Source organism: Harpia harpyja, chromosome 2 (genome assembly GCF_026419915.1).
Source record: "Harpia harpyja isolate bHarHar1 chromosome 2, bHarHar1 primary haplotype, whole genome shotgun sequence".
NCBI classification, from domain to species: Eukaryota; Metazoa; Chordata; class Aves; order Accipitriformes; family Accipitridae; genus Harpia; species Harpia harpyja.
Genome location: NC_068941.1, coordinates 9921013 through 9932779, shown reverse-complemented (window position 1 = coordinate 9932779; position 11767 = coordinate 9921013). Strand labels below are relative to the sequence as shown.

Sequence of the window (11767 nt, the reverse complement as noted above, 5' to 3'; positions counted from 1 at the left end):
AAGATCTGCATAATAGGAATTCTTGCTGAATTTGGGGTGTGCAATGTTTACATTAGACGGGTATGCTATTTACTGATAATTCCAATTTTTAAGGGTCTTGTACCTGTAACAGTTTTAGTAGCATAACTCTGTCACTTAGGAGAATGTTTTTATTAACACTGTTATACCAGCACAATTGGTATAGATGTAGTCATACCAGAACAAAGCTGACTTACAGCCCCCAGTACATGCTGTACTTTTCAAAAGTATTTCTGTTTTCATATGACTGCATCTACTTCAGGATACCTTTTTCTACTTTAACTTATTCCGTGGAATGTAGGTACAGGTATGCTCTTACCCTGAGTTTGTCAGGAATAATCCTTCTTTCAGTTTATCCCACACCGCCATACCCTTTTGCCAGGTCTGCCATAAGTTCCCAGCTCCATTTGTTTTCATATGCTATGTAGTTTGTAGGAAAAAAAAATTCAGTGGCAGTGCCAGCTTTCATAATGCCTGCTATTCTTCAGATCAGTTCCATGGGCTAGTCCAGTATGCACCCCGAAAAACTGCTGTGCTAGTCTAGTAAAGACTGCAGTGCAGGTGCAGAAATGAGTAGCCAGGGTTGCCTGAACAATGTTAAGCAGTACTGTCACTGAATTTTGAATTGCAGTCAGTTACAAGCCCTGGCCAAAGACAGACAATACTGCAGTGACAAAAGTAAATTCATAAATTCTAATGGAATTCAAATGACAATTAACAAAATCCCCACAAAATCTTAAATAACCTCAGCCAATTTTATATCAAAGTTAGTAAAACCTGTACACACCTACTGACGGATTCGGCCCTTTGACTTAGGAAGTCTCATAAATCATCTGTTTCACACTGTAATGTTCTTGTTTACTATCTTCACCTCCAGTAACTAGTGTCATGACAATCCATCTTCAGAGTGAGATGCCAAGGATCCATAATATGACACAGCAGCTGCATATTTAAAAGAAGAAACATGGGCAGAAGCACAAAATCAAATCCTTTTTCTATTATAGTATGGGCCCAATCCTAACCCCATAATTTCATGAATTATGTTCCTAATTATCATTACGACTCATTTTTTCCCATCTCATTATTTACATTTACACATGAGTACACTTGAGATTTCTATACAAATCATATTCTGAAACATTTCTGTGTTTGCCTAAGGTATAAAATATAATTTGAATTTGTGACTCTCCCCTTCTTTCCCTCTGAGGAAAAAATTGTCAGTCTATTTACAGCTAATCAGATATAGACATGCTCTGACTTGAAAAAGATTTGTCTAAGGACTATGTAGGGTTTACAGCATATTAGGGTGGTAGGCTATCATTCTGTGAGATAGTAAATAGCTTGAAGAAATAATTTTGTCCCAGGAGAGTTCCTATCAGATGAGATATTGTCTGTTTGTACCACTCTAACTTTATGTTGGATCAGGCATAATTTATCCTCCTCAGCTGACAGAAAGCTGGCATAAAATCTGAATAAACACTGTAACATATGCTCTGGCTGATTCGATAAAAATGCAGTCGTCTGCTCATGCCAATACAGATCAAATTTTTACTGCCAGGAAATCCAGCATGCACAGATTTTATATTACTTAATGCAGAACCACAGACTTATATTGCTTCATTTTTTCTGCATATTAACTGATTTTTAATTACTTTATTATGGGCACAAATAAAGCGCACAGGTTTCTTTGAAATCTCCCTGACAAATACTTGTGTGGAGTGAGCCTACTGTAGTATAATGGTTCTTCAAACACGATCTCCAGACAGCATGAATGTCTCTTTCATAACACTGGCATGCATGATTTTGTACCTTTATGATCTAAAAAAAATTAATTTATTCAAGGCAAAAGAGGCTATAACACCCCTCCGTAAAAAAGATGCTGGACTGGCAGTAAATCTGCACCGCTGGAGATACACTCATGTGCAATGCAGAAATTTTTGTGTTATATTTCACCTCTTTGCAGCCACTAACAGCACTGGAACAGAGAACACGGGCTACTCTGATTTTCAACAGGAAATAGTCCTGCACAAGCTTTATGCTGTGACCGAACTCTCATGCACACCTTGCACTGTCTGCATAGCTCAATCCCTATTCATCACAAATTATGAGAAATACATGGCTGCTGTTACCATTGGAGGAAAAGTTTAGTCTCTAAAGAGTACTTCTGCAGGACTGCATTGAACATAGAAGTTAAAGAGGAAAATTCTCAAATCCTTACTTGTGTTAAAGGCAACCTCTCTCTCTGACTTTCTCCAGGCTGTTTCTGTCCAATGCCCCTTCAGCTTCCAATTCTAACAACCTGATTTTTAGATTATAATATCGTATTGCTTCTTTAGAATGTGGATTTCCCATTTAGATTCAGCCTAGCCCTGGTCATTATTCAAAATAAAAAGGAGGAGATAGGGGTGCAAAGAGATAAAATATGGATACATACATACTAAGCCTGCTTTTCCAGTGTCTTGCGTTTTATTTAGTCATACACACCCCTGCTAGACAAGTGCAAAATGCAGGTCGAGGGCTCCTTTTTTGATTTGTTAGTATTACACACTTAACTTTCAAAAGGCTTTAATAATGAAAGATTTGCAAGATATTCTAGTGTAACTCATTTGTTGCTACAGTATATAAAAATCTGCCAGGAACGTATTAAGGAAAGTGTGTATTTAACAGCAGGGTGAGTTTTAAAAGACTTTAGTCCCTTCCCACTCAACCTCCCTCTCCTTGCGTAGCGCAGGCTAGCTTGGCAGGCATAATGCTGCTCATATGATACAGTAGCAACCATGTGACTGAGCAGCTCTGTCATCTGGGTTGTAGCTGCACCTGACCCCTGACTGAGTAACCATCGACCATATGTTTGGTGGTCTTTGTATCTGTCTCTTCCAAGGGGAGGGACGTAAAACACATACACTGGAGTGTTTGGCTTACACAGCATTTTGTTTCCTTTGGTGCTTTCTCTTTTTCTGGTAGTAGAGAATAAAGGTTTGCAACCTTATAATATATAAATAAAAGATGAATTGGAATGAGAGAACTAGTTAATATTACCCTTCATTAAAATGTTTCCCGTAAAATATAAAGGATCGAGGTCACCTGTTCTAGAGTACTTCAGTAACAATTAAACCTGCTGGCTTAACAGGTTTACAGCTGCTTTTTTACATGAAGTAGAAACTCTGAATCTAGCTTGAGATGCTTTCAGACTGATGTGTATGGTCAAGAAAACATAACCATAACACAAAAATTACATTCTTCCTCTTTCCAGTTGTCCTTCAAATCATTAAATATTTAATGTATTTATTATATGCAAAATAATTAACATTCCTCTCATCACAGGATCTTGACTACTCCCAAAAGGATATGGCTGTGTCTTCTCACATAAGGGTTGCCTTCGTAACCTAGCATAGGGAGTACTCCCCCACCAAAAAAGTTGGGCCCGTAATTTGTCCTCCCAAAAGTTTTAATGCCTGCATTAACTGGAAGAAATATAACTCTAATTCTGAATGTCTTGAGGAATTTGGTCACACCTATGTCAAAAACACTGCTTAACAGTGGCAGGCACTGACAAGACACTAGACAAACTGGAACCTTGCTCAGAACCAGTGGCATTGCTTGTAATGGGTTAGAAGTTGTTAACATACTTGGGTAAACCTCATTTACCTTCTCCTGACATTATTTCAGAAACAAGTCCCAGACAAGGTGGGGCCTGCACAGAAAAAGCAGCTATGTTCTTAGCCACTGCTGAAGTAGAACATGCATTTGGAAGGCAAGACAACTCTTCCTTTTATACTACAAATAGTTTACGCAAGTTTATGACATACTTCATTTTGTACCATTACTTGAGAAACTGAAAGTGAGGATTCTGACAAGGTTTGGATCCTGTAAACTTTTGCTATTAGTTGTTCTGAGCTGACTCACACTCCTGGGAAGCATCCATACCTTTCACAAGAAATCAGGAAGACTAAAATTAGAAAGACTATGCGTATTCAGATGAGGCCATTTTAGGGAGCAATTTATTGCTAATATATAGGGTGGGTTTTTTGGCTAGAAAAATGCTCTGGAACATGCTATACACATTTGTTATGAGGCTTTGTAGAGGTCTGTGGTGCTTATTCTTTCCTAAGCTTTAGGTTAGGACTAATAAATTTGTACAGTTGTATAGTGCCAGATTAATTGTATGGAAAGCATGGGATAAGGGTTGATTGCTTTTTTTAATTACATGTCAAATTAAACATAAATCTTGGTGTGTACTTTCCTGTGAGCACAGGATGCTGTTGTATCTGATCTTACAGATTGGTTGCTTTACTCTTCTTTAAAACATTGTGGCATAACAGCCATTTCTTTATGACTAAGTGGACAACCGGTGCCTAAATAAACAAACAATTCCATTAATAGTAGAAACATACAAAAGGAAATGTTTAAGAACAATGCTATCAAACCTGCTGTCAGCTAACAAAAGAAATGTTTTTTAACTACCTAGTATAGTTTGGCTTGCCAAGTGCAAACTAAAGCTAAAGTGAAATCTGTGAAAATAAAGTCTATAAATGGACTGTCATAATTTTTATGTGCTATGGTCAGGGACCTCATCATTAGTCTTTATAGAATCTGTATCTGCACATAAACTTTAGATGTTGGAAAGTATTCATTACCCTTCTAACAAGCGCCTTCTTTCCTCATTTTTTCTCATGCAATTAAGTTGCCAGTTTCTTATCCCTTGTTCCTGTTGTACCTGCAGCAAGTCTTAGAATTTGGTGTTCTTCTTTTGCACCTCCACAGCAACGTCACTGGCAGTGAGATGCACTTGTTCGCTATCTGTAGCAATGGCTTTGCTCAGTCTCCTAACTGGCCCATCCATACTCAGAGTACCTGCAAAATTAGAGAAAGAGAATTCATTAATCAGAAATTCAAAAGAAAAAACTTGCCTAGCTTCTTTGTGATAAAGGCCCCAGTTTACAAATTTTAGCACAATGCTACGCTGTCTTTCTAAGCAAGGAGAAGGTATTCTGTTCCAGTAGAGGAATTTCTTCAGCCAATAAAAAGAAGATTTCGTAGACCCTGGTGACAATACCACGTATGAATGAATGTGAGTATTAATAACAGAGGTGACCCAGCAAAATTCACCTTATTAACTAAACAAATCGACCAAAATTCTGGCTGCATAGTAAGTTTGTAAGTATTATTTATTAGAAAGTGTCAAAGGTTACTGATGAATTGCTGATGTAATTGCTGCTACCTGATAAGTATAATCTGGCTGTATTCTGCAACTTCCTCCCCTTTCCTGATCAAAAATAGAAAAATAGAAAGGGCAAAAAATGAAAAATGTGGACTTTGCCACAGAGGACTTCAGCAATTTACGCCTGACTATGAACAGCTGCCAAGAACAGGAGCATAGTTTTCACACACTCTCCTCAAAAAAAAAACCAACCCAAAGAAACCTACAAGGACAGACTACTTTTGGTGACTTTGAACCCTAACACATTTTGTCCAATGAAGAGGTCTATTATCAGTAGCCCAAGTTATGACTTAACTCTATCTCAGTTTCCTATTATGTGTGAATGATGTAGTTCTACGGATTGTGACAACACACTAAAGAAAAGGCATCTAATCATATGAATGGTCACGTATGCCTATTTAAAATCATTAAATCACTACTATGACACATTACACTTGGTTGTGTATTTACCATTTTCCCCCCTCAATAATGATGTGGACTTTGGGATGGAAGAGAGGCAATAAACTCCTGCATAAGCTGCTTAAATGGCTTTTGCCCTTAACAGAAGCCAATCTCCCTAGGAAAACCAACACTGTAACAGATATGGCTAAGAAATGTGTATTAGCTTGTAACACTGGTTCCTTCACTTTGAACCTGTGGAGGCACCAGGGAATTCATTGCTGAAATCTCCTAGGATATCTAGCGACAATTTCTAAAATGAACCCACAATTGCCCTGTGTAGTCTGTTTTCCTCCACTGCTTATCAAACACAGGTCTGCTTCTATGGTCAGCTGCTATGAATCATTGGCTTGTCAAAAGAGGGGTTTGTTAGCTGTCTCTCTGAACAGTAGCCTGTAATAGTCCATAAAAAAAAAAAATTGTGATTTAAGACTGAAGAGAATATACAATGCCTCAAAGACTTAATGGAACTGAGACGGAAACGCAGGCAAGCAGGACAAAGAGATACAAGAACGTAGAACAGGAGGAATGCCAGCAGTGGCCTACTTCTGTTTGTGATCTTTAACTCACAGCTAGCAGCATTGTGTATCAACACTAACACAAAAAGAACAGCAGCTGAGGTAGACACCTGTGGACAACCTCACACATTATGATTGTGGTGAACCAAGGAAATTACCGTAAGAATTTTTAACATGAGTGATATGCTACAGAACAAAATGTACATGTAAACACAGCAGTATCTTATAACCACAAGACAGAGTTAAAATGCAAAAAATCATCAACTGAAATTGGGCTAAATAGTATTAGTTCTGTGATGAACCAGGACAAAATTAAATGAAATGTCTATGTTAGTGGTGCTTCCTATGGGGCAAACAAACAACCAAACAAACGAACCAACCCAGTTCTTTTTAAAACTAAGACAAGGTTACTACTATTATTAAATTTGTGAAATTAAAGCCACTAGAAAAGCTCTTATTGACTTCATGGGATTTAACTATGTCACTGCACAGATAAACATAATCTGGTTACTTAAGTGCTTGGTTTGCCAGTGTTGCAGTAAAATACACATGGTACAACTCTGCCCAGTATGCAAAAGGTCATACCTGTACAGTTGAGAACTGAGTTGGAAGAATGGAAATACTAAAATTATTTGCAGTTGCATTAAGGAGTCAAAATTATTTTCTGACTTTAATTCTACATTTTACATACACTATTTCATTATTTATAGTGCCATACACTACCAGTGCCAAGGCTATACTTGAGCTCATGAACTGCAACGCACCAGCAAATAGTCTACCTCCCAAGCCTCTAGACACGTCTTATCCCCAGTCTCCTTGCTGCACTCTTACGTCTGTGTAACTTGCTATTTTCATCTTGTGTTCCTTTATGGAGACCAGCTAAAGAATATTCTGCAGCTCTTACATAGTGTCCACACTTTCAGCAGATATATCCCACAATACAGTGAGGTTATGTAATCTAATAATAGGCCTGGGCATTTAGTATTTGTCCTATAAGCATCTAGAGTCAAATATGAAAACATAATTAGTGTAGGAGTGTGGCCTATTTATATTGAAAATCTACCTTCTTGCTTACAGATGGCTGTGCCCAAAGGCCTGCCTGGGTACTTTCTCTGCCGTTCCACTACAGCCTAATTATTGCAGTTCTGAAGTTAACATTTGAAACACAGCCGCATACACACAGTTCAGTTGCAAATATCCCAAATAAGTTGTTTTGTTAAAAAGTTGCCTTTGCAAATGCATATGTTTTTTGAAAATGTATCTCCAGTATACAGGTCAGTAATTTACTTGACCAGATTTGGAATAATACATGCCAGAGCCACTGTGAGACCAAGAGCTGAGAGCCAGGGTCACCTGAGCTTTCCACCTTTGAAGGAAAGCTGCTCTCAGCTCCTACACCAAGCTGAGCTCCAGTTGCAGCAAACCTACCTCTGGCTCTGTAGCAAGGCACCACCAGTTCCTCATCTGGTCAGCGCTTAACTGGTGCTCACAGGTTTCTGCTGGTCCCAGCCTGGACCATAGAGACTTTCTGTGAAGAACACCATTAGACAGAGTAACTTTTTAATGGATGAACAAAATCCAACTGTTTTGTTAGAGATTAACTTAATCTCTTTCTGTGCTATTATAACCAGGCACTTAAGGTACCACAGAATTTACAAAGATTAAGAAATAACAGTAGACTTTTTACCAATGAAAAATCGAGCCCCGTATCAGCAACTATGAAGAATATTAACTCTGTCCTAGCCAAAACTAGCACAATGGGTTGATATGGACTTTGCTATACGGCTATTCATACTATATTTTCAAATTTTTCAAAAATTTCTGAACAACTTGTATGCATTCAGCATCCCTTCATTAAAGGACCCTGTGACATGATGTTAAAAAATTTTAGATGAGTCTACATGTAGCACTTAAAATAAATATGAAATAAAGATGGGTTAAGGAATGTAAGCAGATACTATTTTGAAATAAGACATCAAGCATTGCATCGACCTCAACAGTAAGCATTTCCAAGCTGCTTAAAACAGCTTAAAACAAAATCATCAGTGCATCCCATACATTAAGCTGGGTTTAAAAATATCCAAAATCAATGGAGCTGATTGATTGTTCTAGTATTCCAAATTTACTGAGACATCCCTACGTTCCTTCACACACAGTGCACCTCCTCATCCGTCCTGAACGTAGCCTGTGTTTGTGCGATAACAGATGTTTCTTCAGCTTCAAAATCAATGGAAAATAAACTTCAGCCATGATAGTGGCTTGCATCAGAGTTTGATTTCTGCTTGTAAAGTTGTGCTCTCATTGTGCTTTTCACTGAGTTCAGTCCTCTTTCCAGAGGCTGTAATAAGCAGTGTTTGAAAACAAAAAGTGAAGAATGCAACTCTGAGTTGAGGCATTCACCTCCTAATGGAAAGGTCATCCAGAAGCATCCTACCTGCTTCTCTCTAAAAAAATATGTTAGAGAATTATTTCATATGTGGAGCAAACAAAGAAGGTGGCAACTGATCTATTTGTGAAATTCTTAGCACAAAGGTGCAACAGTCAGTCATAGTATATCTGACACATTATAACACAGAAGGCTTTGTTCTGAAGAAGAAATTGTATACCGATGTAGAAAAATATTGAACATCTAACACCAGTGAGCAAATAACTTTAAAAGATACTACTGTTTTTTCCTTGTTGCTAGAACAAATCATGTCAGATATGGCAGAGAGACTGCTCTGAAATTTAATGGCCATTAGCCTCCAAAAACTAGAGGATAAACAAGTAACAATAGACAAGATTGCATATGAATATAGCAATATATTATTCATTTTCTAGGTAATCTTCAAATTTTGTTAGGTAAAAAAACCTATAACATTAAATAATACTCAAGAACAACAAAAGCTATAACATACGTAATTGGAAACTTGGCAATATTCTTTCATACGTGTTTTTTCAGGGCTCACTAAGCTCTTTATGGGAAACCATGATATGAAAGTATTACTACTTCATTTGCTCTTCAGATCAAATCCATATGAAAAAATTAGCAGTGCATTAATTTCAGAATTTGGAAAACTCTGAGGGTTTTTTTCCACAGGTAGCCCAGAATGTCTGATTTTCCTTTCACTCCTCTAATCGTATTGCTGTAATTACTCCAGACACTCGCAATTATATACATTAGCAATACCTGGGTTGCCCAATCATGGATCAGGATCTGTGACAGCTGGCTGTCAATTACATCAAAAATAAGATTCGTTCGCAACAAAAGAACCACACATAAAGAACAGTGGAAGCAACACAGTAATGCTAAGAGACTTTGGGGGACCTGTTACCAGTCGTAGGTTTATAAACCATAACTTTTATACTTTACGAGGGCAGACTTTTTTTGTCTTGGCAAACCAAAGACAGGCAAGGAAGAAACACTGGAAGCAGTCATAGTGGAGAAACTGTTTTTTCTGGCATTTCTCTGGCAGGTAAAGCTAACAGCAGAGTAACAAAATTTGACTGAAGTTGAAACTAGTCTGCCCCAAGACAGGAAGACATTTGCTTGTCATATTTGAGTTAGCAGATCATGAGTGCCTCTGCCATATAATGATGGTGTTCTGGCATTCAAGGTGCCTGCGGCTGCACTGGGACCTTAACTTCCTTGGCACTTCGCATCTGGGCTTGTCTGAGGTGTACACTAACAAGGGGGCAACCAGCCAGCGTTTCTCCAGTTTGGAACCTACACGTTTTCAGTGGTTTCTATCTGCTAGGTTTGGAAATGTTCTAATCCAAGTATACTTGGTATGTTTAGTATTTGCGTTCTATTTCTGATGTATCTGTCTATTTTCTAGTGTTCAAATTCTTTCAAGTAAAATTCTTCTAAACTCAGTCTTTCAAACGATTTCACTTCCTTAGGGCAGGTTCCTGGAACTCCTTTTGGTTTCCAGCTCTTACCTGGGGATCAAAAATAGCCACCATTTTGCTGTGCTAGATCCAAGGCTCACAGGAGTAAATCAAAGTATCCTAGCCAAGCCCAGGTAGCAATATAATCTCTTAAGGCGGCATCCAGAACAGACAAATGAAGTCTAGAATTCTTACGGTAGCCACGCCGATTTCTGAAAGTATTCCTTCCAGAATATAGCAGAACACCACATTGATGCAGTGGAACACCATGTGCTTTCAAAGAAATGTCTAGAATTATTTAGCCAGTCAGTATGAATTTAGAGATAAGATCTTGGTAGGAAGATGCGTAAAAGTACTTCACATCTCTTACTACTTGTTTTTGTTTTCTGAACCCATCTTTAAAATACACAGGAAGTTAAGAGAACATAGTAAGATGTTGTAGAAAATCTAAATTAAACTTGTGAGAGAAGGAAGTTCGGACGTAAGAGTGCAACTCCATCTTCTTCTGACCTGCACCATAGCTGTGCCCAGACAAACCAAATATATTATAATTCTGTGATAAAAACTGTTGTTAACCACAATCAAGCAGTAACTTGTTGAGATAAAAGGACTTTCTTAATAGTGTTTACTTAGACATATATTAGAGTCTGCTTGGTTAAGAGGAACAGTAGTAGTAGTAGTAGTATAATTGCAGGTCTTTAACTGGCAAAAACTTCATCTTGTTTCCCCACAGAGGTAGTCATTACTGAACTGTCTCAGATGGTAGAAGATTAAACCTAATCATTAGACAGGGTGTTGAAAACACAGAGCTTTATGTAAATGCTAAGTACCATTAACGTTATTTTCCACTGGGTTAAGTCTCTTGCACTGTCTACCAGCTTTTGTGGAAACATCTGAGTTTTCCAACTTTTGTGACTGAGTTACGTAATTGTGAATTATTCTTAAGGCTGATGTTATTAGGCAGGGATGCTTCAGCACCACATGGTTACATGGAATAACGATGTTTCTGAAGTCCCAAGTACTCCTTGTATCACATTCCAACTGTAGGGAGGGTGGCTGACATTCCCTAGGCCCAGTTACACACTTGTAGAGTGGGTCTTGAGCATCATCTGATGAGAGAGAGAGTTTTGCTTGGGAACACATTCACAAGGTCAGAGGAACAGAAGGGCTAAATTCTGCTCAGGTCTTTTGTCTTCTCTGCAGGTAAGTGTCGCCCTACAGAGATGATCTACATGCACCCACTCTCTCCTTGAAAATAGTAAAAGCTTTGTCTTTCTCCTCACATAACTGAGCAAACTCAGTCCCGGGCATGGGTTGTACTTCACAGAATATACTAAAGCCATCTATGTGCTGCCACCGCTATGTTTCCCAGCACAAGGAGTAACTCTAGCGGATTAGCCTACTGTTAGCAATCATCCCATTTTCTGACAGCAAAAAGTGGAAGGGTGTATTTACCCTAAGCAGTGGAGCGCACCAAGCAGTCCCTTGAGCTACCTCCAAAGGCTTCCCTCCACAACTGGGTGCTGCGTCACCTCAAGGGCACGCCTGCGTTCACCCAAGCGGACAGCAAAAGCACCTCCGCACCAACCCTCTGAGCAGACGTGTCGCTTACTCAGCAGCCGCCGAAAGGGCACTGCGCGACGTGGCCGCACCACGGTGGCCAACGCCGCCGGCCTTCGACCCCATTCCCCAGCGGCGGGAA

At 38.8% G+C, this 11767-nt stretch overlaps 1 long non-coding RNA gene across 2 annotated transcripts; it reads right to left on the bottom strand.

Moving 5' to 3' along the window:
* Positions 1-531: 531 nt before the first annotated feature.
* Positions 532-11740, bottom strand: LOC128152360 (uncharacterized). 2 transcript variants are annotated; one of them, XR_008238628.1, is made up of 4 exons: positions 11521-11740; positions 7624-7723; positions 4736-4872; positions 532-960 (listed from the first exon to the last, which is right to left on the bottom strand). It is a non-coding gene; the product is annotated as an uncharacterized LOC128152360 (long non-coding RNA). The 2 variants fall into 2 exon arrangements; XR_008238627.1 differs by lacking the exon at positions 532-960 and having other exon boundaries at positions 4468-4872.
* Positions 11741-11767: the final 27 nt, after the last annotated feature.